Genomic DNA, 27,993 nt, shown 5'->3' on the forward strand with positions numbered 1-27,993 from the left:
CCGTAGCTCTCCAGCATCTATTTGGAGCACCCCTAAACTTGTGGGTCTCCCAGGGAGGCAGAGCCCTCCTCCTACCCTAGAAACCAGACCTAACTTTCCCAGCCTCCCTTGCAGCTGCAGTGCAGGCATATGACCTGGCTCAGCCAATCAGATGCAACCACCCAGGAACTCTGAATCTTAAGCCCATGAGCAGAGATGGGATGTATCTGACAGAACTGGCTGTAGCAGCAGGACGAGTTTTCTGGGGCAGTGGAGCCTCAGGGCCAGTTTCTCTGTTGTCTGCTCTGGTCTCACCCTGAGGTGTGATTTGGGCTGGGTTCTGGCTGTGGCCTGGTGCTCCTTGGTTCCTGGGCCAGCCCGAGGAGTCTGTGAGTGTCCTGTTGCAACAAAGAATCCTGACTGATAAATACAGAGAAGTCAGCATTATGGGAACAGAGAGGAGCTGGGGCCTGAAGTGTGGACCCATCAGGATGGTGAGTAGTGAGTGATTCTATGAGGTGGGCAGCCACGGCAGAATTCAGTTTCTTTATCTGAATGTGGATAGGACATCCTGTCTAGGTGCTAGTGGAGCAGCCCAGACAGGAAGTGCTGCGGGTAGGGTGGGGGGTAGGAGGGATGTGAGAGGAGAGAGGCTGGAGCCTGAGGATGGGGCTTGGAGGAGGGAGAGGAGCTCAAGGAAGGAGTAGGGGTGGCTTTGTAGGAGGAGACAGCCAATCTGGGTCACATGGTTCCACCTGTCCCCAATATTTTTTTTACCCCTTTCTATACACCAGACAGTGTCTTGGTTAATAAAACAGTCTGGGGCTGGGTATTGTTCTCCTCATCTTACACATAAAGAAAAGGTGATTTAGAGAGATGAAACAGCTCCTACAAGATCAGGAAAACAGAAAAGGACAGGGCCAAAATTCAAACCTGGGTCCAACTCCTACACTGATGCTCTTCAGAACCTAAACAGATGCTCAGATGAGGGAACAACGTTTCTGTCTCAGCCCCTGAGTTTTTATATGCTTCCAGTGAGGACTTTAAGTAAAATGCACTCCCTGTGATGCTTTGTGAGACAGTATAGTTGAGTGATAGGATCTGGGGGGCTTGGCTCACTTTTTATTTTTTCAACCATGTTTTTAATGGAGGTAGTGGGGACTGAACCCAGGACCTTGTGCATGCTAAGCACGCACTCTACCACTAATCTATTACCACCCCAACTTCTGCTCTGGCTTACTTTGTAGATACCAATTCTTTCCTCCTCTTCCCATACCTGTAGAAAAGCTGGATCCAATCAAATGAGCTCCAGCACACACAGTTGCTTGCCTACATAATGGCCCTTCTTCCTCCCACTACCCTCCTCTTAGCAACTGTTCAGCCTAGGTTTGTTGTGTTTGGACTTCTCCTTCTGGGCGCAGGGTTAGTATTGTGGCATTAATGGTGGCATTATCCCTCTTGCTTGGGATAGATTCTGGCATGGGATGTGACTCAATTCTGGTCAATGAGCAGTGAAGAACAGCCTCCTGAGGGCTTCTGAGAAAAATTTTCCTTGATCTTAAAATGGGAAACAAGGATGAGATGTTTCCTGGGGTTTTGTTTTTTCCTTTTGTTTTGTTTGCTGCTGTGGACATTGCATGATGGTGTGATATCTGGGGTGGGAGCAACCATCTTGTGACTGTGAGGCGAGCCTAGCCAAGGACAAGGCAACATGCTGAGAATGGCAGAGAGGGAAGGAAAAAGGAAGTAATTTGGGTCCTTATGATGATGTTGAGTTGCAGGATTAACCTCTCCTGAAGCTACTGTTCCTCTGGACTTCTTGTTCTATCAGAAAATACACTTTCCTTATTGTCTAAGCCAACTGAATAGAAGTTCTCTGTTTCTGGCCACTGAAAACTTCTTTACCGATGTATGAGCCATCAGATCAAAAGAATAAATGCCCAACATTAACTTGATATGCTAATAGCTGACAGCATTGGTTAAATGAGAAAAACCTGATTCCTTGACCAAGGGAGGCCCTGAGAAGTCCTTTCTCTGCTGGTTCAGAGGGAAGAGTGTGTCTGCATCTTATCCAGGCATGTGGGAGGCCTCCTATCAGAGGAGAAGTCCTCTCTGGCCAGCTGAACTTTTGACTCCCATTTCCTGTAGGGTCAGCAGAGGAGAGCAGCTTTATTTACTGAATTAAGATGGAAAACAGATGTCCAAGCACCCCGCTGGGTGCAGGCTTACCCTGGACAGAGGCTGGGCCTGTTTGCAACCCTGACTGGCCCACCAACCCCTTGTTCTGCACATCGAGTCCAGATGTGGCTTCTTCTGTGCTCTATAATAATTTTGATTTGTTGCAGCTAAGTAACCTCAGCCCACCACCCCCACCCCAGCCCGTCTCCCCCAGCTCAACACTTAACTCACCAACTCTCCAAGGAGAATAGGAATAACACTGTGAAACATTTGTAAGATAGCGGGGGGCAGAGAAGAATGTGGACTTGAGAAGCAGAGCAAAGTGGGTTCAGCCATAACCTGGTCTTATATTAACCATGTGATTTTAATCATTGCATCAGTCATCAATGGCTGTGTAAGAAGCCACCACAAAACTCAGTGGCTCAAAAACAACCATGGTTTATTTGCTCTTGGATCTAAAGTCTGGGCAGGGCTTGGTGGGATAGCCCATTTGTTCTGCATATTGTGTTGTGTTTGGTTAGTGAAGTTGATGGCACAGTGGTGCATGCACGTGAGCAGAGGCGGTCAGCGTACTCTGTGCCCACCCTGCTCCTTGCTTCCCTATCCCTGCATAGACAGTTCCTTTTCCTCTCAGTCCTTCCTTACTCATCAGCAGGCTGAAGGCAGAGAGCATTAGTAGAATGTGTGCTTATCAAGAAGAGAAGCTCTTCCTGCAACTGGCCTGAAATAATCTCGGAAGATGGTTCACTATTCACTCCACCTAGAAAACCCCACAAAATCATGCAAATCAGGAAGTTCAAATCTTCATCTTCACTTTAAGGACACCCGTGAAACCACCCAGGTCATCAAGAATGTCACTATCCAGAAACACGTGTGCTGTTACAAAGGTGGGGCTGGTAGGTGTGCTCCAGCCAAACCGCAGGGCTGGACGCCGGTCGGTGGCCCAGAGAGAGTGCTGAATTTTGGCTGCATGTGCTAGGAAATACAGAGTGTACTGCTGAACTGAAGGGTTTAGATGTAGATTCTCAGGTCTTTGAGCACATCCAGGCGAACCAAGGCCCTAAGATGCACAGCCCAGCTGAACTTACAGAGCTCCTGGCCAACTGAACCCCCTTGGGAGCTCACCCTGCCACGTTGAGATGATTGTTATTGAAAATGAGACGATTGTTCCTAAAACGGAAGCGGAGGTGGCACAGAAGGAAAAGACATCCCGGAAGAAACTGAAGAAACAAAACATATGGCCTGGGAATAGATTCAGCATAAAATAAATGCAAATAAAAGTAAAAGCAGAAAAAAAGAGAAACACAGGTTGAGTTAGTTTCAGGCAATATTTTGTGCAGTGTTTCCACTGTTCTAGTAAGAGTGAAATACATAGGCATATATGAACTACAAAATATGAATTGCATAATTTTGGTGATTCCACGTGGGAGGTAAATGCTTTTATGCTTGCACTTAAAACTGGCATTGAATAATATAAAACTGAACAGTAAAATTCATGGTAATATTAGAATCACATTAAGTAGCAAAAAAACACCATAATGACTGAAGAGAGACTATGGAAGGAAGGAGAGCTTTACATTTTAGTACCAACAACATCTTTTTCTTGCTTTTTGAACAAGGGGACTCACGTTTTCATCTTCTTTGGACCCTGCAAATTATGTAGCTGGCCCAGGGGCCGGGTCTCTTAAGGCCTAGACCAAAACTGCCACTTCTGCCTCATTCTGTGGGTTTAAGCGAGCCACAAGACCAGCCCATCGTCAAGAAGGGAGGGAAGCGGATTCCAAGTCTTGAAGAGAGGGGCAGCATCTGATATAGAGATGGGAGGAATTATTGTTGATTGCCGTTGAGGCCATAGGTCATAACTTTCCGATCCTTAGGCTTCTCATCTGTAAAATGGGAACAATTTGACTAGCTTCCCAAGGTTGTTTGAGAATAAAGAAATATGTATCCTATTTGCAATTTCCGGTACACGGGAATGGCTCATTTAGGGTTGGTCCTTCCTGTTCTTTCATCTTGCTTTTTAAATGCTTACCTATTTACTAGCTCATTCATTCATTCGTTCACTCACTCACTCACTCAATATTTATTGAGTCCTATGACCCTGGTACTGCTCTAGGAGTGGGGGTCATAGCAGAGAATAAAGCAGACAGAAGTCCCTGCCCCATGGAGTTGCCACTTTGATAAGAGAGACAAAAAATTTTATCAAATAAGTGGTATGTTCAGTGGGGAAAGATGCTAAGAAGAAAAGAGCAGGGGAGGGGGATAGAGAGCGCTGAGCTGGGGGCTGCAGTGTGAGCAGTGAGCCAGGAAGGCCTCACTAAGAGGGTGTCATTAGAGTCAATCCTGAGGGGAAGTCCTGAGGACACTCCGGGCAAGTCCGGGTGTTTGTGGAATAGTGAGGGCCCAGGGTGGCTGGAGTTGAGAGCGAGACGGGAGATAAGGGAGGGGAGGGCAGCTCCCCATGGACCATTGTAAGGACTTTGCCTTTTACTGTGGATGAGATGAAAACACTGGCTTTGGTATGGAGGGGACGGTCAGTGGCTGCAGGTGAACCACAAGCATCAGGGGACAAGACAGGAGGCAGGGTAATAAGAGGGATGGTGGCCAAGGTGGTCAGCCAGAGGTGGGAGAAGTGGTTGGATTCTGACTGGTTTTTTGGAGGTAGAGCAGTCAGGATTGACCTGTCAATTCACAGCAGAGCAATCTGGCATGCAAAGCAGGTGTTATCAGATTCTCATTTTATAGAAGAGAAAAATGAAAACTTGGAGAGCCCGCGTGACTTCACAGTGTCACAGAGTAGCTGAGCGGTGCCGCTCGGCCCACAGGGAGGCTGCCTAGTACATGGGTGTGGCTGTGACATGCCTTTCTCTGACTCTCCATATCTGTCACCCCATCTCCGTCTGTCCCCAGTCATCACTTTCCATTCTCCATTCTCCTTATGCTTTGCAGACACATCTCCATCTTCTCCCAGGCCCATTGCCAAGGGGCCTATGTGCTTCTGGTGCCCAGGGGAAGTAACTGTGCCTGTGAGAATGTGTAACTGTGTGTGCCCCTCGTCACGCTGGCATGCCTTACATGAGTGTGAATGTTCCCAGTGCACGTGTGTCTGAGTGTTACTTCAGCTGTGTGTGAGGTGTGGGTAGATATCCCTGGATGTGAGAAGCTCTGTGTGTTGAGGGCAGGGGCCGTAGGGGACTGAGTACGTGCGTGAGGTGTGACAGTGCGTGTGTGCCAGTGCCTGAACGCACGGAGGTGTCCTATCTCCATTCAGATCTGCTCTCATCCTAAAAGGCTCAAACCTCCTCCCTTTCTTCTAGTTCCTGACCTCCCGCTGCCCCGTCTGTCAGGATCACACACTGGGCTAGCCCTTCAACCTTGGGTAGTGGTCTGGCAGGTTTAGAGGGGAACTACTGTTTAGAACGCCAGCTTCCACAACTTGCAGGGCAGGGTGGGGCTGCATGCACATTCCTGTCCCCTGGTCAGCCGTCAGCCTCCATCTCCTGAGGTCAACTGTGCTCCCCTCCTCCTCCCTATGGGGGTGCCTGAATGTGGGGAGGGGCACTGACCTCAGAAGGGGCTGGCAGCCTCAGCAGGCAGAGATAGGAGGGGCCAGGCTCCCTTCTCCCTGTGGGTGGCCAGCTGACCCCCAGGGAGCAGGACTGCGCTCTCTCAGTGAGCTCCCAGGGGCAGGCTTGTTGGGGACTTGGGCCCCCAGAGACTTCCCACCACGTCCCCCATTCTCCCTCTGCGGGCCCCCAGCCCAGGGCCTCCTCCCTGAGCTCAGGCCCCAGAACAGTTTGTAGGCTCTAAACCCCTTTTCCCTCCCTGTCCCTTTCTTCCCATGACATTGGTTCCTCTGGGAGACCTTTGGCCTTTCCTATAGGTACCAGAAGGTCCTTTTTCTTTAACCCACTGGAAATCAGGGCCCCGCTTTTAGCAAGGAGAGCAGATGCCAGGAGGAGTAGGGCCACTTCAGTCCCTCCCCCAGGCCTGCCTGTCCTCCCTCAGTGCTGGTCAGGCGTGCTCCTGCCTCAGGGCCTTTGTTCTAGCTATTTCCTCTGTCTGGAATGTTTTCTCCCAGACCCTGCTTGGCTTCTTCCTCTCCAAGCTTTTGTGGAAGTGTCACCCTCTGAATGAGGCTTACAGTGGACTGCCCAGTTTAATACTGTGACCTGTGTGCATGCGGACACACACCCCTGCTTCACACACATCCCCTCTCGCCCAGCCAGCACTCGTCTCCCAGCCCCACTCTGTCTCCCCTTTCCCCTATAGCATCCACCACATACTTACATGCCTCATTTTGCTTATTCCATCTACTGTGTCTCCCCAACGGGAATGTTGGCCCTGTGAGGGCAGGGATCTTTGTTTTGCTCATGGATGTTTTCCAAGTGCCCGGAACTGTGTTGAGCCATTTTAAATACTCCATAGACATTTATGCAGTTGTTGGGACTGTTGCCCAGAGGAGGGTACCTGTGGGAGAGAAGGCTGGTCCCTTGAGGGGCTGGGGAGGGGAGGAGCAGCTGCTAGACGTCTGGATCTGGGATCAGAGGGATGGACTCTGTGCCCCACCTCCCAGAGGAGGTCCAGCTCCCTTCCACTCCACCTGCCCTCTTCCCCAGAACCACACCTCCCACGCCTGCCCTGCACACGCATGTTGGGGCATACCTGCGCACTCTGCATCCCTGGCCCCACCTCCCACCCAGCCCCTGTGCACGCACCACTGACGTGCTGGCTGTGGTTTCAAGGCCCCAGAGGTGCAGATTAGAGTCAGGGCGTCCTGTTCTCTGCGGCTGCAGCAGCAGGTGGGTGTGGGGGGCAGGTTTCCCTGCAAACCAGCATACACAGAGGCCCCTTCTCCCTGCCTTCTTATATGTGCCAGCACACGCATAGGCACACAGACAGATAGACAGCCAGGTGGCCCAGCAGGCTGGCTGCTCTCAGGCCCCAGGCCTGGGAACTGTGCACCCATCTATAGCAGCCCCATGTGGGCGGGGAGAGGGGGCAGAGGAAGCAGCTGCCGGCTCCCTTCCCCATGCCTGAGCTGCCACCTTTACTGCTTCAAGCCCAGCACGTGGCCAACCAGCCTCTTGTCAGCTCTTTTCTTTGGGGGAAGCGTTGCCCTCTTTGCCTTCTCCTGTCAAAATCAGAAGGGGTCCTGCATTCAGCCCTTGTTGAGGTCTAACTTGTTGGCCCCTGCAGTCGTTTGTGTATACACAGACTGGCCAGTTCTGGGGACATGCTGGTCCCTTGCTCAGAACCCTGCCATGGCTCCCCAGTACCCACCAGTTCCAGCCCAACCCCCTGGTCCCGGGTCTTCCCTGCTCCAGGAATCTCTACTTTGAGGGGAGGCGAGTGTGGCCTCTGGAACCAGGCATCCCGGTTGAATCCTGGTTGTGTATGACCTTAGGCAAGTCACTTAACCTCCATGTGCCCCAGTTTCCTCCCTCGCAGAGCTATTATGAGAATTATATAGGTTCATATATGCAAAGCACTTAGCACAGCACCTGCTGTGCAGGAAAGTTGTCAATAAATATTAGCTGTCACTGTTACTGTTTCCTGCCAGGAGCCAGGAGGGGCCTGAGAAGTGGTCTGCGTCGTGGCTTGCAGCCCTGCTCTGGCCTTCCAGACTGAGCCAGCAGCTTCTAGACCACCTGGGTTCCTGGGCAGTGGGAGGGCCTTGCATATCATGGCCTGCAGCCTTATGTGGGACAGGAGTCCCCCAGTCCCTGTCCCAGCCTCAGGCTGGCCCACCACCTGCACCCTCCCTCTTCTCCCTGCCTTTCCAGGTCCCCTCTGCTTTGCAGGGCTACTCGTGGGCATCTCCTGCAGGAAGAAAACCTGTCAACCCTGCAGCTCTTCCTTCCTGGAGCCTCAGTTTCCTCAAGTAAGAAAAGGGATTAAAAACCCCCACATCACAGGATTCACATCAAGGGAGGTCACGGATGAACAGTGCGCGGCTGACTGCTGTTACTGCCTGCAACCCCACACCCGGAGGGCCCTGCTGGCTGGGCTGGGGTCCCTGCAGGGACTAGAGAAAGATCTGGCAGGGGGTGGGGGAGCTGGATGAACTCTGGGAGCTGAGAGGGAGCACAGGGTCTGGAGCTGGAGGGTGGCTGACGCTCACCCTAAACAGCCTGAATGAGGGAGGAAGGAAGGGAGGGCGGGCTGCACACTCCCTGGGCCCCAGAGGAAGTTGAGAGCCGGGCCGTGGTGTGACAGTTCAAGGGCCCGCACCGCAGCTCCCCAGCCACCCTCACCAGCTGACGTCAGTGGGGAGCACAAAAGCCGGCACGGCCCCTCCTGCCAGGCCTGGGGGCTCTGCAGCAGGGCCCCAGCCTGGGGGCTCCGTTGGCTGTTCTCTGCCCACCTGGGTGGCCAGCAGGGCCTTGTATCTTCAGGCCAGCATTGCCCTCTCCGGGCTCCTGTAGTGAAAGGCAAGTGTCTAACAGCACCTCTTCCCCTCACCCCATCTCCTCGCCTCTCCCAGGTATGGCCTTGGAGGCTGTTAAGCACCTACTATATACCAGGTGGTTTCAGATCCACAAGCTCATTTAATCCTTCACAACACTCAGAGGAAGGCATTTTACAGATAAGGAAACCAGCTCAGAGAGGCTAAGTAACCTGCCTGAGGTCACACATTTTGGAGGTGGCTGAGCTGGACTTCCAGCCCAGGCCTGTGTCATGAAGTTCCTCAGGCCTCCGGGTGGGTGGATTCGTGCTGGAGGAGCCCGCAGGGAGCCAGCACAACTGGGCCTCTTGTTTGTCAAGGAGGAAATGGACACCCAGCGCTGGAAGCGAGTGCCCCAGGCCATGCCACAGGCTCCTGGCAGAATCAGGCTGGACTGGAGAACTTTCTTTTGGCATTGGCTGCCTGGCAGGAGGGGCTCTGCCGGGAAGGTGCCTTCTTTACTGCCTCCGGGTCTCTACTCAGGGGCTACCCCCTCCAAGGGAAGCCTTTCTGGACAGTCCCGGCAGAAGGCAAGCCCTAGCACCCCTCTGTCTCCTGGCCCAGCTTTATTTTTCTTTACAGCACTTCCTGTCACTTGCAGTTTTATGTATCAAATTATTTGTTTATTGTGTCTCCCTCCCCCACAACTGGAATGTGAGCTCAGTGACTCAGGGTGGGTCTGTCTTGTTCCCTTGCCTAGAATAGTACCTGGCACAAACTCAACAATTTTTTTGAGGAATGAATGAATGACTGATTGAATGAAAGGAGTCAGGTGGTAAAGGAAGACGTTTACACTTATTACACTTATGAGGGAAAGTCTGGTGTAAAGACAGACTTACCGAGGGCAAGCTAAATAGATCATTCTAGGTGGAGGAGGGGAATGAGACATAATTTAGGAAAGGGAAGGGGCCATGCGGTCTGGCACTGTAAAGTGAATTATGGCCCCGCAAGTTGTACAGTTCTCAACTCGTACAACAGTACACGGTGCCCCTGGGGATGGGGAGGAACCCAACGTTTTGGCCCCCTCGGCAGCGATGAGTGGAGGCAGCTCCACAGGTGCCTGCAGCTGGAGGAACAGGCTGTTCCCTCCACGAGGATACCACGTGGTCGTGGTTAGCAGTTTGCCATCCGGTGGTGTTGTCACCACAGACGGTTGTCCGACCAGGGGGAGCAACTGTTCTGCTGTTAGCTATCTCTGGTACCTGGAGTGCCCAGGGGGATGCGGGTGGGGAAATCACCCTGACACACCCCACGAAAACACACTTTACTCAGTGGGCAGAGATAATCACAGCAGCGGGAGGGAGGGCTGTTTCTGAGCCAGCGGAGGGCTCTGGAGGCGGAGGACACTGTGTTCTACGACGTCTCCACTGAGCAGAGGGCTCAGTGAGAAACCTGCCGCGGCCCCCTACCTCCTCCCCGGCCCTACAGGCTGGCACAACAACAATCAGCCCGTGATGCTGGGGCTCGGCTTCGATGAGTCACCTTACCCACAGCGAGCCTTGCTGAGCGATGTTATCAGCTCCTCTGCTTACTTAATTCCTTGGTTGACATCACCCCCGCCTCAGTCTTCTTCTCGGCACTGCAGCCTGTTGTATCCTGGAAGAGAAGGCAGTGAAGGGCTCTTGCCAGAAGCTACCAGGGCAAGTAAATTAGGACCCTCAGCTCTTGGCCTTTAGCCTCAAGGCACTTGGCCTAGTTTCTTGCTGCATATGGACCTTAGTTTACCTCCCAGGAAATGCTGTCTGGAGTCAGGTTTTAGAGACACCTTCCTGCCCCTGCCTCGTACTTATTGCCTCTCCCCTTGTTCAGGTGTGGGCAGAGCTATATCCTTGGGGTACAGTCCCCAAGTCCAGCCCTCGGCTGGCTAGGGCATTTGCTCCTCAGTTCTGTCTTGTGCAGGCCCAGGTGCCTCTGGGCCTCTGTGATGGGCCTCGGGGTTCCCAGGCTCAGACTGTGCTGCCCTGCTGGCCACCTCTCTGTCCAGCCACCCTGCCCTGGGACCCAGCTCCCTCAGAGGCCCCCCAACTCTTTCCTCTGCCCCTGGCCCCCTGGGCAGCCTCCTGGGAGCCTAAGCTAGTCCTTCTCCTCTGTAGCCCAGCATTCCCAGTCTCCTCCTCTCCCCTTGTCACTGTCCCAGTGCTGACCCAGTGTGGTCATTGGCACATGGAGGATGCCTCCCCCCAACCCTTGTGGCCAGGTGGGAGGAGAAGGGAGGGGTTCAGTGTTCAGTTCCTCTCTGCACACTGTCCTACTCTGCCCCATCCCCACCACTGGAGACGGACAGCAGCGGGGTGAGGCTGAGAGGCCGCAGAGAGAGGCTCAGCTCAGGCCACTGGAGTTGGACCTCAGTCCGTGATGGGAGGCAGCCCAAGCCTAGCCTGCCAGGGAGGCAGTGAGGGAAGTGGGTGGGGCTGGGCAGAGAGAAAAGCCAGCCCTTTGAACTGCCCCAACAGCATCCTCTGTGGCCCCAGGAGACAGTTCCTCAAAGGTGACAGCCTGGGGCTGGGGGAAAGGGGAGGGGGAGGTTTCTCAACACCAGTCATTTTTACTCTAGTTACTTGACCAAAATGAATTGTTCTTAGAAGGAAAAAGAAAAACAAACAAACAAAAAACCAAAAAACCCACCACTGAGGTCACTCCTGTTACCCCAGCAGCTGATGAAAGATCCTGAGAGCAGATAGCACACCTGGGCCAGGGCTGTTCTCCTTCCTCCACCCCCCACCCCATTCTCCCTGCCTGGCCACTCTACACCCAAACACTGGCTGCTGCTTTGGCATCTTGGGATGTTGTAGAATGCTGTTTCAAGTAAGGAGGGGGTAGGCCTGGAGGAGCAGGCCTGGGCTTAGCCCCACGCACCGCAGTCTCTCTTTGCTTCTGTTTCCCCACCTGCCAAATGAGGGAAACCATTGAGGAACCAATGAGTTTGGCGGTGATTATGAGCCAGCCAACAGGCTGGGTCCTGTAGAGAAGGGAAAAGGGAGTTAAGGAGGGTTTTGGTGGAGAACTTTAAATCTGTTGACTACATCTGCTTGTGGAATCTTTTAGGTTCCCTTTAGGCCCTGAATTAAGTTCTCACTAATGCTCTCAGCAAGGTGCACACCTTGAGAATGATGGGCACCATTGCTGAACTTAGCTAGTGGTCAGCTTCGGCCCCTGGATCCTTTTTTCAAGTTTGAGAACACAGGGTCCTCAGTTAAGCCTAGTGGGTGTTCTGCTATAGTACTTCCCTACTTGGCTGCAGACTAAACTCAAATTCTAGTCAAACCTGACTGCTTTCCTCAGTTGGAGAGTGCAGCCCGGTTTCGGATGTAGTTTGAGCTCTTATCCTCTTCAGCCTTGAGCCCAAGGCTCACCTACACTTCTATAGCCTACACATACCTCAGACACATTTATCCCAGATTGAGCTTGTCATCTTTCTCTTACTAGCCCCTTCCTTCGCTTGGGTGCAAAGATCTTAGTTCATGAGTGACTCTCCATCACCCAAGCTAGAGGCTGAGTCATCTTTGACCACTACTTTCTGTCCACCGCACCTGATTAACCATCTCATCTAGAGGATTCTCACACTGGTATCTGGAGTGAGTCTTCATTCCCTCTTCTCCGTTCCCCACACCCTCTAGTTTTGTAATAGTTTAGATCCTCATCTCTTAAGAATAGCCAGTAGAACCAATCAGACCTCCTGAGCCATCCCTCACACCCAGGCAGCCAGATGATGACCTGGCATGCTGGCAAACCTGGGTCTTCTGGTTCCAAAGCCAAGACTGTCCATTCTACTGCGGTCCCTCAGATGTGACAGAACCATGACCTCATCCCCTTTGGCCAGCCTTTCCTCCAGGACCCAGTGCTGTCCACACGGGGCTGTGACGCCCAGCGTCAGAACTGTTCTCAGGCAGGAGGCAATGCGGGCTGCCACGCATCTCCCTTACTGCGACTATGGCGGTTTGCTCAAGGCTCGAGTTTGCCCCCATCCACACGGAGCCAGATGCTGACCTGGCATGCTGGCAAACTTGGGTCTTCTGGCTCCAAAGCCAAGACTCTATCCATTCTCCTGTTGTCTTTTCCAGTTTTTTTTGCATCTGTATCACTCAGTCTCCTCATCTGCACAATGGGCATAAAAATTCCTTTTCCTCTTTCTTTGTCCAGAGGAGAGGAGAAGAAAGGGGCTAAGACAGGAAGCTGGGAGGAGGTGGAGACCCTGCTGTGTACAGGGCAGGCGAGCTTGGCTGGAGTGAGGGATATAAGAGGATGAACAGGAGGTGAAGGAGGCCAGCCCAGTCTCCACCCTTCTAGTGGCCCAAGCCCTGTACCTGAGTCCACAGCACCCCCTGCTGGCAGATCACCCAGAAGCTCCCTGTGGGCAGCACCAGCCCCATACTTCGAATTTCCCTTTGTTGCCCCTGCCCTTTGGGAGCCCATTGCAAGAGTGGAAGTGCACCCATGGCTCAGGAAGGCCAGACTGGGGGTGGGAGCCAGTGCTTCTGCCTGAGAAGAGAACTTCCTAGGCTCAGGGGTTCAGCATTCTCCTCCTGCAAATCTCTTTCAGAGAGAAAGGTCTGCAGCCTGGCAGGAAGCCGGATGGTCTGCTCCAAGCCCAGCAGCTCCCCTTGATTAGAGCTACCTCCCCACCACACCCCCATCCCACAGGGACCATGGGGGAGACAATAGATGAGGGCGGACCCTGAGAAATCACAGCGAGGGGCTGCTCAGGTCCCTTGCTTGCCCTTGGGCCAGGCCCTCTCATCAGCATCCTCAACATCTAAGGATGGTCCCCCAGCCCTCCAGAGCCCAGGCCCACCTTCCGCCTCCTCAGGACACATCGGCAGCAGCTCCATTATTTCAGCATTCAGTATTGGCTGCTGTGGATTTATGGAGAAATAAGCCCCTAACTAGCTCCCTAGAAGCTCAGACATACCACTATTCCCCTGTCCTCTCCCTTCCCATTCATCCCCAGCATCTACCCTGCTCTGGGCTCTAAGACCTGCTCTGGAGGAAGGCAGGCAAAACACACCCCAGATGAAAATCCAGCCAGCTGTGGTTACCCTCCTGCCCCTCCTTGGAAAGTCTTCTCTCACCCCTCAACCCCGGGCTCTGCTCACTCCTCCTCAAACTGCATCCTTCTTGGACTTCTTATATAAGGACCAGATCACAATCCTCCTCTTCCAGGAAGTTTTCCTGGGTGGATCCCACCCTCAATGATTTTCCAGAATTCAGTCATTTCCAGGATCTCCTGGCACATGCTACTGTGTCCTGGGTACGTTAATTATCCTATCTGCTGCACAGAAGCTCTGGGCCTCAGGAGGGAATACCTGTGTCTCCTCCTTCCATGGTAAGACATGGGACCACCCATACATGTCCTGTTAAGTCCACTTACATCAGTAGTTCTCACCTGGACACGATTTTGCCCTCAGGGGACATCTGGCAAAGTCTGGAGATAATTTTGATTGTCACAGTTGGGAGGTGGTACTACTGGCATCTAGTGGTGGAGACCAAGGATGCTGCCCAACAGCCCTACAATGCACAGGACAGTCCCCACAACAAAGAAGTATTCCACCCCAAATGTCAATAGCGTCAAGGTGGAGACATCCTGGCTTAAATAAACCTGCAGATTGAGGATTAAAATAGTGGCCAAAAAAGGGGCAATGGCTCATGCTGGGGAAAGGGACAGAGCAGGTGCTTCATAACACACACCAGCTTCCCCTTGCCTTGATAATCCCATGTGCCTTCCAATTCCCTTTCTGGGTCAGTTGTGTCTTGAGTAGATGGAGGCGACTTGAGCCAGAGGAGGAGGAGCCAGGGCCTGCCTGGAGAAGCCAAGGGGAAGCGGGCTCTGTGTGCAGAGCCCTTTGGGAACAGGGGGTGCTGTGGCCTCAGTCTAGTCACCTGTAAAATGGGTTTAGTAGTTCCCTTCCATTCCTACTGGTCAAAAGTCCTAAACTGTATCTCTCGGATGTGCAGTCATTTTCCCCCTCTGCTGATGGGCAGGAGCATCCAGCAGGGCTGAGGGTGGAGTACCAGCCACCAGCCCCTTAGACAGATGTGGGGGGTTATTGTAGCTCCAACTGCCCTCCCAGGAAACAGCTGTAAGAACAAGAATGCTTTGATAGGCTTCATCATAGCTGCCTGGGGACTGACTAGGTAGGGGGCATGGAGTCTCCAGCTGGGAGCAGCTGTTAGCCAGGCCCCAAAGCAGAGGTGGAGGCTGCGAAGGGTGCCCCACCCCCACCTTTGGTTGGGGTTAAGAATGTCCCAGAGGCAGGTCACCCTGAGACCACCCTCTCCAGGGGCTCTTCAGGGTCCTTCTCTGAGTCCTCCCTGGGTGGGCTCTGGTGGCCAGCGCTCTTGGCAGCGTCTTCCTATGAAGAGCTCTTTCACTGTGGCTCTGATGCTCCAGGGCAGGGGTCCACAAGGAGGGCAGGGTGAAGCTGGCCTTCTCAGCCCCCTTAATCCGGGAGGGTCCCTGGGGCTCGGTTAATGAGGGGACTGTGAGTAAGTCTCTCCCCAGAGCTCCTAGACCAGCCTCACTGAGGGGCCAAACCTGTCCTGAGAAAGACAGGTTCAAGAAGAACAAACAGGAGGCAGTACTAGCTTAAAAGCTCTCTGCCAGTCAGTGCCCCTCCAGCACCTTCCACGATGAAGATGTTGCCTGACAGCTCCTCCTGCGGGGTGGGGCGTGCACATGTTCACGTGTGCGTGCACGTGTGTGCATGTGCGTGTGTACACACACTGCACAGAGACTGAGCTGGGACAGCCACGGGTCTTCCACTGTGACGGCCTTGAGGTGAAGGGTGTATTTTGCAGTTCACCCTGGATCCAGAGGCTGGAATCTCTCCCGAGACATTAACGCCTCAGTTTCCTCATCTGTTAGTGGGCCTAACAACAGTTCCTCCCTCATGGGCTGTTGGCAGGGTTGAGTGGAGTCATGTATGCACAGCACACAGCACAGTTTCTGGGGGGAGGGCCAGCGCTCGGTAAAGCTGGTGATTGTGGTTGCTGTTATCACCATCATCATCACCATTTAGGGGAACATCGCTCCAGATTCCAGCTTCTAGGTAATCTATTGCTTTAACTTGATGTGAAAAACAAAGCACTTTCAAGTTTTGTTTTGTTTTGTTTTGTTTTTCATGTCTTGAGGAGGCACAGTTGGGTGGAAGCTTTAGCCCCAGAACCACCTTGGACATCTGCGGTTCAGGATGACCATCCAGATGGGGTGGCTGGGGATGCAACTGGAATCGGCTGTGTTCCTGCTGCCTTCAGCAAAAGTGTATGATTTGTGCTCAGTCTGGGTGTGTGGGCAGGGTGTGCTGTGTACTCTGGGAGGGCGTGTGTGCAGATGAGAACATTTTCCCATCCTGTGTGTGTGTGAGGGTTTCTCTGTGTGTCTGACCCTCTGGGTTTATCTGTCCCACTGTTTCTGTCATTCTTTCTTTCTTTTTCAAATTTTAGATTTGTTTTTTATTGAGGTAATATTGATTTATAGCATTATATGCTTCATATGCATGACATTATATTTCAAATTCTATACACTGTACAGTGTGCTCACAACCAAAAATATAGTTTCTGTCTGTCAGTACAGTTGATTCCCTTTACCCACTTCGCCCTCCCTACCCTCCACCCCTTCCCCTCTGATAACTGCTACTCTGTTCTCTGCGTCCAAATTTGAGTTTATGTTTGGTTTGTTCTTTTATTTTGGTGGGGGGTTGTCACTGTTGTTGCTTGTTTTTCGATTCCACATAGGAGTGAAATCATGTGGCACTTGTTTCTTTCCATCTGATTTATTTCACTTAGCATAATACCCTCAAGGTCCACCTATGTTGTCACAAATGGCAAAATTTCATCCTTTTTATGGCTGAGTGGTCTTCCATTGCAAAGATACCGTATGTTTATCAGTTCATCTGTTGATGGGACCTCACTGTTTAAGTGAACGCGTCTGTGTAACTCTGTGCTTTTGTTTTTGCTGCTGTGTGTGTTTTTGTGGGTACCTGGTGGTTTAGGTCCTTCCCCCCAGTGTCCCTGTAGGTTTGATTTGTGGGAACCTCAGCTGAGTGAGGGGCTCTGGGACTGAGGTGACTGGAGGGGGGCAGGCTACTTCCTAAAGAGGGCTGGGTTTGGAAGCCATGCTGGGTTTAGAAATGTCCTTTTCATGCAAGCAGAGGTTAAAGAGTCTCCTTTCCTTAAGTTAAGAGTACTTACTAAATCTAACTCTGAGCAAGGAGGGAGCTTAAAGTTCCTCCCTGGACCAGTTCTCTCATTTGACTGACTGGGGGAGGGGGTGGGCCCTGAGACCAGTTAGTGACGGGGATGATTGAGATGTGGACTGCTAGGGCTGTGGGCTGCTGTCAGGGGTCTCCCTGGCCCCACTCCCTTCTCTGAATGGTCCCTTCTCAGGACTAGACCTCGGGCAGGGGTAAGAGTCTCAGCAGAGAACCTAGGCCCGGGCACAGCCTTCAGCTGGGCCTACGCAGGGACTTCTCTGTGAACAGCCTCCTAGAGCGGGTAGGGTTCCCCCAATAAACAACGAAGAGTTATTTTAGCATTAGTGTATCCTGACTATTGCTTTGGACGTGCTTATACTAAAAATGGTTTGCGGAAAGAAAAAAAAAAGATTCGCTATTGGTCTGAAATTCAAATTTAACTGGACATCCTGTATTTTTATTTGCTGACTCTGATAACTCTACATCAGGGCCAGGGGCTGGGGGCTGGTGAAGAAGTGGGGAGGCTTTAGCCATGTTCCACCCAAGGACAGCTATCTCAAGTCAATCCAAGTCGAGTGTCTCTTAGGGCCAGCCTTGTGTCAGGAGCAGTGGGGGTGACAGCTCTGAGACCCAGGGCTTTGCCTGTGGATCACATGTTCCAGCTCAGTGGGCCTGAGTGTGGGATCAGGGTTACTGCACCGGGTCTGGAAACCAGACTGGTCAACGGGAGATCTGCAGATGTGGCCACTGTTTTTCAAAAGTCAAGAGATACCATTGTGATGAATAAAATGCACATTTGTTTAAAGGCAAGCATTACATAATAGCTTTTGGCTCTTAAAATCTTTTCTCAAGAAAATACCAAAAGTGTAATTACTAGGCTAGAAGGACACTCTTCGGGTTTTCACACTAGAAAAAGTCTGAGGACTATTAGGCCTTAGGACTCTGGGATTTGACCTTTCATGGACCATGGACCCAACGGGCATCTGGCGAAGCCTGTGGACTTTTTCTTGGAATAATGTTTTCAAATGTACAAAAGCAAATCCATAGATAGGACTGGGAAAGAAATCGTGGTATGAAAATACAGATATCAAAATATGAAGGAAAGGGCTTTATGGAAGGGTAATAGCTGTGCTTCTTTATCGACACTGTAGGAGTGATCATTCTAAAGCAGTGACGGGTGGATATTTCAAACGATTGGCAACACATCTAATGTGATCTCAAAATGCCTGTGATTTCTATTGGTGACAAAGTCACAGTTTCTGCCAATATTACTATCGGCCGTTCCCTACATTTATAATGCAAGGAAATGCTACATTTCAGCTAGACGCTAGTGAAAATAAAGACATGTATTTTTCCCATCCAAAGTCATGGATCCCTGAATTCTATCCACAGACCTCTACTGTGGGATGTGTGTATGTGTGGTCTTTAGGTTAAGTGCACCTGCTCTAGAGGGAAAACCCACAGGAGGGACTTAGAATAGAGTGTAGGTAAGAGTCACAGAAACTGGGAGAAATCAGACAGAAACATGATGGGTAAACTGAGGGTATGGGTCAGTGTGTGGGTGGACTGTGTCTGCCCATAGGACTCCCAGGAAGACCCCAAGGATGCTCCCACCTGCACTGCCTGAGCCAGCCTTGAAGCTCGGATTAAGCATTGCCCTCTGTGTCCACAGCCACATAAACACAAAAAATATCTGAATGTCACCCACCTTCCAAGGGTCCAAAACACTGTGGCGCAGAAGGCAGCCCAATTATCCTCAGAAGAACACCCCCAGGAGAAACAAGCTTGAACTCCATGCCATCATTTAGTTCCCCTGGACCAGTGAGTCAGCTTTGGAGAAATGGAAGACAGCAACACACTTGTGTTCTTTGTGGAGGTCAAGGCCAACGAGCACCAGATGGGACAGGCTGTGAAGAAGCTCTATGACATTGACATGGCCAAGGTCAACACCCTGATCAGGCCTGATGGCGAGGAGAAGGCTCCTGACTGTGATGCTGTGGATGTTGCCAACAAAATTGGGATCATCTAAACTGAGTCTGGCTGGCTAACTCTAAACATACAATTTTTCACTATAAGTTAAAAAAAAAAAAAGGCATTGCCCTCTGACATCCCTCCCCCTAGTATGGAGTGTGTGGCCAGAGCCAGGGCGCTGGGGCCTGGGGCGTTCTGGAGAAAAGGCTTTGAGGAGACGGCCTCAGGCAGAGCTGGTAACCTGGTGAGAAGGGGGCCCTGGGTTTGGTTTGGTTTGGTATTGTTGTTTAAGTGGCGAGAGGACTCACACAATATGAACACAGATGCAGATGTGCAAGTATACAAGCAACTTGATAAGTGTATTGTCACAGGAATTAGGACATTATAATGAGGATCTTCTGCAATTCATAAATAGTGCCCTCCTGCAGGCTGTCGACTCTAGCTCCAGTTTGACTGCTTGTTAAACCATCAGGCTGAGCTAACCCAGAATATCTGCATTCCAAATGTGTGACACTGGAGTTAATCTTGAACTCACTGTAGATCAATGCCTTTTATTTTAAAATTTTTTTTCCAGGCCTATTGAGATGTAATTGACATATAACAGTGTGTAGGTTTAAGGTGAGCAACAATGATTTGATATACGATTGAATTATGAATTGAGTATCACAGTAAGTTTAACTAACATCCATCACCTCACATAACTGCAATTTTTTTTCTTGCGGTAAGAACTTTAGAGATCTACTCTCTTATTGACTTTCAAATATACAAGGTAGTATCGTTAAGTGTAGTCACACTGCTGTATATTACATTTCAGAGCTTATTAATCTTATAACTCGAAGTTTTACCTTTTGACTACCTCCATGTATTTTCCCTACCCACCAGCCCTGCCTCTGGTAACCGTCAGTCTGTTCTCTGATTCTGTGAGCTCTGTTTATTTTTTAGATTCCACATATAAGTGAGACCAAACTGACTTATTTCACTTGACCCTGGTTCTGAGAGGACTGTGGGTGCCTTTGGAATGAGAGGGAGGGAGGCAGGGAAGGAGGGAGGGTGTGTCCCTCCGGGGTTTGTCTTGGTGGGGTCAGAGTGCACAGGATAAGATGCAGAGGGGAGGAAACCATGAGGAAGTTTCTGAAAATCTGTGCCTTTTGCCTCCTTTCTGAACTTCCCTTCCCCTCCCCTCACTCCTCCTCCCACCCAGAACCAGGATCCAGTTTCCCCTTTTTTCAAAATACAACTCAAAACAGATTTAATCTCTGGGAATTGTTCTGTGAAGGGAACCTGTAGAGGCGAGTTGTCTCTGAAGTTGTAAGAGAAATCTATCTATCTCAAGAGTCTGAAAATGAAAAGTCCATTTGGCGTGTGAAGCTTCTCGAATCTCTGGCTGCTGCATCCTACCTGCAGTGGACATCATCTAGGGCTACACCTCAGGGTTGGTGTCCCTCCCCTCCCTCACCCCATAGGGACCTTTCAAAAATAACTACATGGAAACCCTAAATCTGGGGAGGGACCAGCACCTTGTGACCCATGATCTAGGCTAAGAGTGCAGATGTCTGGCCCCCCTCCCAGCCTAATGCACTGGAATCGTCTAGTCGCCACTGGAGATTCTGCAGCAGACAATCCACAAAGTGCTCTGAGCAACCTCGGCCCGCTGGCCGGTGGCCCTGCTGGGAGCTAGCGACCTCTCTTTCTGCAGTGCTTTGGAGACTGGGCTTTGGGATGGAACTTTCAAGCCCCTGAGAACTGCCTCCTGTTGCTCTCAATCATTCTGAAATGGGGTCAGATGTGATGGGTTGGGTGGTGTTCAGTGTGTGAGCCATGTGCCAGGTGCAGAGAGGGCACAGAGTGACAGAGCATGACGTGCTGGGGTCACCTGACACATGTTGTCTCAGCCCCTACTCCACTGGTGTAGGAATGATGCCCTCTGACCTCCCATCACTCATGGCCATGGGTACAGATAGTCCCACAGAAATCCTGGGCCTTCCAACCTGCTGGGACAAGCTGTCTCCGATCCACCGTGGACCATCTGTGTCTGTGGTCCTAGAAGCCAAAGGCCTCCTCCACCAACCTGCTGGGAGTCACCAGGCCAGTATTTCCAAAACTGTCTTCTGAGCAACATTAGCGTGTCATGAAATACAGTAAAGTGCATTGGACCCTTGACCGGCAAGGAGGTTAGGAGTGCCGACCCTGACACAGTTGAAAAGCCGTGTGTAACTTACAGTCGGCCCTCTGCAGCCGTAGTTCTGCATTGGGGTTTCAACCAACTTCTGATTGTGTAGTATTGTAGTATTCAATGTTGAAAAAAAATCAGAGTATAACTGGACCCATGCGTTTCAAATCTGTGTTGTTTAAGGGTCAGCTGTATTCTCCTACATACATGCAAAACTAGCAATATTTTCCTTTAAAATTTATTTTGCTAAAGTATGTGTATGGAAAGTGACAAATACATGCATACACATCATCATGTGATAACCCGCCTTTACAAAATGAGATGCTCTATCCGAAAACAGCAGGGATTCATATTAGGGCTTGTGTATTGCAGGATATTGAGATGCTGTGCTCCAATACATGTGGAAGTGCTGTGCTGGAGTGTGACATCCTTGAGGACAAGAATCAGGACTGGTGCCCCCTCATATGCTGGTGGACGGTTACATTGGGGGCCCCCAAAGAACCACACATGTTGTGGTCTTAATGTCCTTGTATAGTCCTCTCCCACACGTGGGCTTGGGCATGTGACTGGCTCTGGCCAATGTGCCATTAGAAGCATGATGCAAGCAAAGACCTGACAAGTGCTTGCTTCTCTTCTTGGGACTTGTCCTCTTTGAACACTCCTGGGGAAGCCAGCCACCAACCTGTCAAGAAACTTGTGAAGGACAAGATAGCACTTGGAGATTGAAAGACCATGTGGAGGAGATGACAAACCAAATATTTTAGTGAGGTTTTCTTGAATTTTCTAACCTAGCCCCGCTAAATGAGTAGCATGAATTGATGTCACCTGGAGCAGAAGAACCACCCATTTAAGCCCAGCCAAAAATCCTGATCCACAGAATCATGAGAAAGAATAAATTGTTGCTCTTTCGAGGTACTAAGTTTTGGGATGGTTTGTTACATAGCAATAGATAACTGAAATGCTTACAGTAGGTGTGTAATAAATGTGTGAAAAACAAGTGGTTGACAAACCAGTGTCAGCTCTGGGCTTATCCTTTACTTAAGACTGGTCCTGGATATTCATTGAGCCTTGATCACATCTACTTTCTTATATGATTCCTATGATGGTTAATTTTATGTGTCAGTTTGACTAGGCCATGGAGTGCCCAGATGATTGGTCAAACATCATTCTGAGTGTTTCTGTGAAGGTATTTTTGAATGGGATTAGTATTTAAATTGGTAGACCAGTAAAGTAAATTGACCTCCATAATGTGGGTGGGCCTCATCCAATCAGTTGAAGGCTTGAATAGAACAAAATGCTGACCCTCTCCTGAGCAAGAGAGAATTCTTCTGTCTGAGAGATTTCAAACTGAGACAGTGGCTTTTCCTGCTTCTACAGCAGCCTGTCAGCCTTCAGACTCGAACTGGGACAGGGGCTCTGCAGGTTTTGGACTTACCAGCTTCCATAACTGCATAATTCCTTATAATAAATTTCCTTATCTGTACAGCTAGATCTAGATCTATAGATAAATGCTGTTCATTTTGTTTCTTTGGAGAACCCTGAATAATACAGATCAGGGTACTGAGGATAGGGCACTGATAGAGCAAAAACCTAAAAACATGGAAGTGGCTTTTGAACTGGGTAATAGTTAGAGGCTAGAAAAGTTTTGAGGTGCATGCTAGAAAAATTGTAGATAGCTCAGTTGTAGAACACATGCTTAGGATGCACAAGGTCCTGGGTTCAATCCCCAGTATCTCCATTAAATGAATGAATGAATGAATAAACCTAATTAGCTCTTCCACCACCACCACCACCACACACACACACACACACACACACACACACACACACACACACACTAAAAAAAAATCCTAGATTACTGTGAAGGGACTGTTGGTGGAAATAGGAACATTAAAGGTGATTTTGGTGAAGACTTAGAAAAGGGGAGAGCTGGAGAGAAAGCCGGAGAGAGTAGTCGTACCATTATGAAGAAAACACTGCTGGAATGTGGACAGTAATGCTGCTTCCAGTGAGCTCTCAGGGGGAACATGGTATTGGAAGTTTGGGGAAAGGTGATCCTTGTTATAAATTAGCAAAGAACTTGGCTCAACTGCGTTCCAGTGTTATGTGGAAGGCAGAACTTGTGTGTGATAACCTCAGCTATTCATCAGAAAAGCTTTCTAAACAAAATGTTGACAATGGGTACTGCCTATAGTAAAATGTGAGAGGAAAGAGATAAATTGAAGGAATTGTTAAGCAAAAAGGATCCAGAATTTGAAGATTCGGAAAATGTTCAGCCTACTCATATTTCGAAAAATAAGAAAGCAGCGTTCTGGAGAGAACACCAAAGGTGTGGCTGGATGATCATTCCATATAGAGATTACCCACAAATGTAATCAGCCGTCTCAGCTGAAGCCAGGGAGAGAGATGGCATGATGCCAGCAGAATCCCTGTCAGCTGGAACGAAATGGAGGCGAGAAAGAGGAAACGGAGTGAAGAAAGGCTGTTGGATTTGCGGGATCTACAGGACAGGACAGCTTCAGACATGATTATCCCTCAAGAAAAGGGGAAAATGACCATGAAGATGATGGAGAGATCATCAGGGCTGCCACTCCCACCCCAGGCCCAGGGGACAAGGATGCTTCCTCCTTGTTTCAGGGGGTGGGGCCAGCTCCTCAGTTGCAGAGGGCCAGGATGCCATCAGGATCGAGGCTGCGCAGTAGAGCTGAGTGCGCAAGGCCACTGCCCAGGGTCGTGGGGCTGATGCTCCCCCCTCAGTGGGCATGGAGGGTAGGACATTGAGCTAAAGAAGGTCATTCTGGACCCTTAAGATCAAATGGAATCTGCCTTGCTAGTTTTGGGCCGGCTTGGGACCTATTACCCCTTTCTTCTTTTCAATTTCTCCCTTTTGGAATGGGAGTGTCTGCGCCACACCTGTCCCACCATTGTGTTTTGGAAGTACGTAACTCATCTGGTTTCAGAGGTTCCTGGCTGGAAAAGAAATTTGCCTCAGGATGAATCATACTTCAAGTCTCACCCATACCTGATTTAAATGACATTTAGTGAGACTTTGGACTTGGAATTGAGCTGAAATTGATTAAGACTTTGGGGGCTGTTGGATTGGGGTGAATGTACACAGAGTAAAGGCCAAGAAGGTGCATCTGCAAGCTGAGGAGACAGGTCTCACCAGAAACCAACCTGGCTGGCACCATGACCTTGGGCTTCCAGCCGCCAGAGCTATGAGAAGATCAATTTCTGTTGTTTAAGCCACTCGGTCTGTGATATTTTATTACAGCAGCCCGAGCAGACTAATGCAATGCCCCGTAACAGCTGATGATGAAGGGTCATGTAGACTTGGATTTCAATTCTAGCATTCACTGATTCAATCACGTTTAAGTTCTACTAGTGTCAGGCACTGTCAGACACTGGGTTTCAATGACAAGCAACATGGTCAAAATTCCTGGCCTCGTGGAGCTTAAAGTCATATGAGGGAGATGACCTTCATCAAATAATTCCTCAAAGAGACATAAAATAATAACAATGGTAATGTTATAGGGGGATGTCCTCTAGTCAAAAAGGTCAGGGAAGAGTTCTTGGAGAAGCGACATCAGACCTGAGCTGTGAAGAGTGATTAGAGTAAACCAGGTGGAGGAGGGAAGGACGGTGTTCCACGCAGAAGGAACAGCGTGTGCAAAGGGTGCTCTCGCTAAGGAGGGAGCTGGAGGGCGTTCCGGGGACGGGAAGAAGGCCGCCCTGACTTCCTGGAATGGAGAGAGGAGGGGCAGGCGAAAGAGGCTGGATCTCTCACTGAGCTGTCCTAACCTGGGAGTTGGTGAGGTCAGATAGGTGTTGATTGGCCCACGGCTGCCATGTGGAGGAAGCGCTGTGTGGAGACTGGCGGGGAGGCTATTGCAAGAGCCCAGGAGAGATGCGCAGGAGGGTTGGACCAGAGTGGTGGCAGCAGAAGTGGAGGGAAGGGATTGGAGAGGTGGATTGGAGAGCTGTTTATTAAGGTGAAAGAGCTAAGCTTTGGTGAAGAAGTGTGTGTGGGAGATGAGGATGAGGGAGGGGTCAGGGACGACCCGAGGTCTCTGAGCTGAGCACCTGGGTGATGCCATTTGCTGAGGGAGAGAAGATGGGGCGGACCAAGTCAGCAGTGGGGCAGCCACTTACTGACTAGGTGAACCTGGCAGGCACGTTTAAAGCTCTGGATGCCCTGGTTCCCTGTCTAAGTGCTATAAGTGAGATGACGCTCATAGACTCCGGTTCAGAGCAGCTGCTCCTGCATCTTGAGGCCCCCGCCTTTCCCTCTGAGGTGGCACGGGCAGATGCTACTGTTCCCATTTTAAGGATGAGGATGCTGAGTCTCTAGAAGGTTGGAGTCTCACCCGAAGTCCCACATAATTGGAACCAAGCTTCTTGAGAGGTAGTGGGAAGAGCCTGCCTTCTCTGCCAGGCTGCCTTTAACATCAGCTTGCAGATCCCAAGAGCTGCAATGGTTTCACTCATCAGCTGATCAGTCATCATCGCAGGCCTGGTGTGGGGTGGGGAACAGGGGACCAAATTCAGGTGGGAAATGCCACTGGGGAAGGAGACAGAGTTGTGTTGATGTGAGGGCAGGTCCGGAGTCCTTAGATGGGAAGAAAGGTAAATACCAAATAGCCAACTTCCAAAATGTAAGGTCCTCACAAAGTTCAGTTTTTTTACTCCATGAAGTCCAAGATGCATCCTCTGATCAGCAGGCAGCCTTCCTCTGAGCGGAGGCTCAGGCACCCACGCTCCTTCCATCTTGTGGATCTGCCATCTCGTAGATCATGAGGTCATGGCAGAAAAGGAAAGAGAATTGGATGGGGCACATCGGCTTCTTAACATCTTCAGTCCAGAAGGGAGACAGATTGCTTCTGCTCATACTCCACCGGCCACCCTTGATAGCAAAGGAGCTGGAGCTGGAGTCCAGATGGGTACCCAGGAAGAGGAGAAAATGAGTTTGGTGACCAGCTACCCCTTCCTGCTACAACAGGTCAGAGCTTCAACTTGGTTAAGAGAGTAGGGGGAAGGGTCCCCAGGATCTGCTGGAAATTTCCCAGGACAGGAGAGGTCCAGCCCTGAGGTCAATAGGTTGGAGGAGCTGGGCGTGATCCCAGTACACTAGCTGATGGCTGGCAGGGAGGGCCACTTCTGGGTACACCCTCATGGGCCAAGGCCAATGGGAAATCTATCCCAAGTTCCTTAAGAAAACAGGCTGTCAGAAGTTAGTGAGCATTGCCCCCATGTATTGCACCTACTAAAGCATTGTGACCTGTGGAGAAAGGGGCATTGCTGTGACCTTTAATTGGGTGGCTTCAATGCAGGGAAAGCCTCTTTGAGAAGGGACATGTAAACAAAGACGTGAAGGTGCCGATTCATGAGGACACTTGTGGAAGGGCAAAGGGAAGAGCAAGTGCAAAGGCCCTGTGGTAGGAGCAGGCCTGCCTTATTCAGGACCCCACTGCAATAATCCAGGCCAGAAACAATGGTGGTAGCAGTGTGGGGGTGAGGGGAGAAGTACTTAGATTCTGGATCAATTTGTAGGTATGTCTCTCCTTTCCTCACTTCCTTCCTTTCTTACTTTTCTAGAAGGGACTAATGAAGACACACTGAGGTGTGTCCACTTCCGTGCTGTCTTCTAGACAGTATACCCCATGAAGGCAAGGACTGGGCCTGACTCCTCTCCTGACCCTCACACCTGGCACAGGGAGGGCCCAGGGCCACTGCCTGGTAAACACGTCCATGGAGGGAAGGCACGTCCTCCTGAGTCATCAGTTTCCTGGGGCTGAGCCCAGGCCCTGCCTGTCAGCATATTGCTCACTAATCTGGAAAGCTTTCCTGTGGTCTAGACACTCCCACCCCCATTCTAAAGAGACCTTCTAAAGGAGGTCAGTGTCTGCAATCAAAGGAGATGGTGCGTGGAGTCATCAGGGAGTCACAGGGACACCTGCTGGGAAGACAACTTCACAGGCTCTGTTTTGTCCCAGATGTGCCCACCTGCCAGTTGCAGGAAGTGACAGGATGTGCCCATGGCTGTGCCCAGCAGGGACTCCCAGCCCAAACCAGCCTGGCCCTGTGCTCCAATGCAGAGTGGCGGGCTTGCAAGGCTCCCTCGTTGCTGGGCAGAGGGATCCCCAGCAGCCTCTGAGGGGCCTCTTGACCTTGGTCCCAGGTTTCCCTTTACATCCTGTCCTGCAGCACCTTCCCTGCAACACCCCTTGCCGCCCGCCCCCCCCGGTTCCAACTATGACAGACACTTAGCTACAACTGCTGTGTCCAGCCCAGCAGGCTCTGGTTGTGCGAGAGGGCTTCTCTGAGCCCCAAGGCCTTCAATTCAAAACGTTGCTTCAGGCTTCCAGCGTTCTCCTGATTCACATTCTGAGAGTCATGTGTTTCCTGTGCTGTCAGGCCACAAATTAACTGCCTTTTCACTTTTCCCACAGGTTTCATCTCTCATTCGATGTGGCAGGATATCATGGAATAGTGGTTACAAGCGTGTGAACTCGGGAATCGGACAGATTTGAGTGGGCATCGTAGCTTCTACTCTTACTAACTGTTACATCAGCAAAGCCCTCTGAGCCTCAGTTTATTCATCTGTAAAATGAGGACAAGCCTAGTATCAACCTAAGAGCTTGGTTGTGAAGAATGAATTGAGGTAGAGACAAAATGCCTAGACCCACAGTGAATGCGAGTCATTATTACCCCTAATAACAACTCCAGAGAGTTGAGGTGGGGCTCTCAGTGCAGGCTAGTGTCCCTGAGGCTCTGAGCCCTGCTCCTACTTCTGCCAGCCTGTCGGGCTAGTTCCACTTCAAGCCAGGGCGAAATGAGAAAGCTCGGCATGTTTCGGGCCTTTGGGGGAGACTGAGAACAGCTGAACCCGTGAATGATGCCTCTGCAGGTGCCAGGGACCCACGGCCCCACCCTCACCCAACGCCAGAGCGCTGCCTGCCAGACCCTTGTCAGCGGTTACAACCTCCAACTGCCTCCCGCTGCCCCAGTTTTATCAAAAGCTCAGTTGAGAGAAATAAAGTTCATGGGGGTTATTTAAA

General features: G+C 50.7%; 1 long non-coding RNA gene and 1 pseudogene across 1 annotated transcript; both read left to right on the forward strand.

Moving 5' to 3' along the window:
* Positions 1-7: 7 nt before the first annotated feature.
* Positions 8-27,993, forward strand: LOC135323070 (uncharacterized). The gene is made up of 2 exons (XR_010384202.1): positions 8-473; positions 27,385-27,993. It is a non-coding gene; the product is annotated as an uncharacterized LOC135323070 (long non-coding RNA).
* On the forward strand, positions 2,746-3,600 carry LOC135323069 (large ribosomal subunit protein uL22-like; annotated as a pseudogene).

The sequence above is a fragment of the Camelus dromedarius genome, chromosome 15 (genome assembly GCF_036321535.1).
Source record: "Camelus dromedarius isolate mCamDro1 chromosome 15, mCamDro1.pat, whole genome shotgun sequence".
Classification (NCBI taxonomy): Eukaryota; Metazoa; Chordata; class Mammalia; order Artiodactyla; family Camelidae; genus Camelus; species Camelus dromedarius.